We start from the raw sequence: 1,256 nt of genomic DNA on the forward strand, positions 1-1,256 counted from the left end.
CCCTCAGCTGCCGACAGGTGTTGTTGATATACCTCGATGTGGACAGCTGAAAATGTGTGCCCCGACCGGGACTCGAACCGAACCCGGGATCTCCTGCTTACATGGCAGACGCCCTATCCATCTGAGCCACCGAAGAGACAGATGAATAGCGCGACTGCAGGGACTTATCCCTTGCACGCTTCCCGCGAGACTCACATTCCCAACTGTCCACAATTCTACATATGCAATGTACCTTGTAGACATTTGCCCATCCACTCATTACTCGCGCACGCTTTGGCGATTCCCGTACGAGTTTGGGCAACCTGTGTGCATTCGCACAGACGAAGGTCAATGGCTGGGTAGCCTTTAACTATGTATATGAAGACAGTAACTGTTCTCGAAAGAACAGATACTGTTAATGACCGTGCAGCTTTTCCCTGGACTAAATGATGACTAACTGAAACCCTCAGCTGCCGACAGGTGTTGTTGATATACCTCGATGAGGGAAGCGTGCAAGGGATAAGTCCCTACAGTCGCGCTATTCATCTATGTCCTCGGTGGCTCAGATGGATAGAGCGTCTGCCATGTAAGCAGGAGATCCCGGGTTCGAGTCCCGGTCGGGACACACATTTTCAGCTGTCCACATCGAGGTGTACCAACAACACCTGTCGGCAGCTGAGGGTTTCAGTTAGTCATCATTTATTCCAGGAAAAAGCTGCACGGTCATCAACAGTATCTGTTCTTTCGAGAACAAGTTATTGTCTTCATGTATTGTATTTGAACACGAACGGTACCTGTGCATCTTATTCAATACACTGAGGGTACGAAACTAATTTGATACTTCCTAACATGGTGTCTGTCCTGCTGTAGCTCCCTATAGTGCAGCAACTCGACGTGGCATAGAATGAACAAGTTGTTGGAAGTCCACTGCAGAAATATTGAGCCATGCTGCCTCTATAAACCGTCCAACTGAATTGGTCACGAGCCCAGGAGATGTGCTGCAAACGATTTCGTTAGCAAAGGCGCTCCAGTCGGTGGTCTGCAGCCATGGTCCATTAACGCCAAACTCCGCTGTACTGTGCTAACGGATACTTTCGTCGTACGTCCCACATACTGATGTCTGCGGTTGTGTCGCGTAGTGTTCTTGCCTGAAATTTAGTATTTCCAGCATGCTCTTCATGCTGTGGGTGTCGACAAACTGTATTGCGAAACGAGTTCTGAAAAAGAACGTCCCATATGTCGAAATCCAACTACCATTCCGCCTTGAAAGTCTGTTT

At 48.6% G+C, this 1,256-nt stretch overlaps 1 non-coding gene across 1 annotated transcript; it reads left to right on the plus strand.

Annotated features, from left to right (window-relative positions):
* The first annotated feature begins 529 nt into the window (after positions 1–529).
* Trnat-ugu (transfer RNA threonine (anticodon UGU)) lies at positions 530–604 on the plus strand. The gene has a single exon. It is a non-coding gene; the product is annotated as a tRNA-Thr (tRNA).
* Positions 605–1,256: the final 652 nt, after the last annotated feature.

Source organism: Schistocerca serialis, chromosome 12, assembly GCF_023864345.2.
Source record: "Schistocerca serialis cubense isolate TAMUIC-IGC-003099 chromosome 12, iqSchSeri2.2, whole genome shotgun sequence".
NCBI classification, from domain to species: Eukaryota; Metazoa; Arthropoda; class Insecta; order Orthoptera; family Acrididae; genus Schistocerca; species Schistocerca serialis.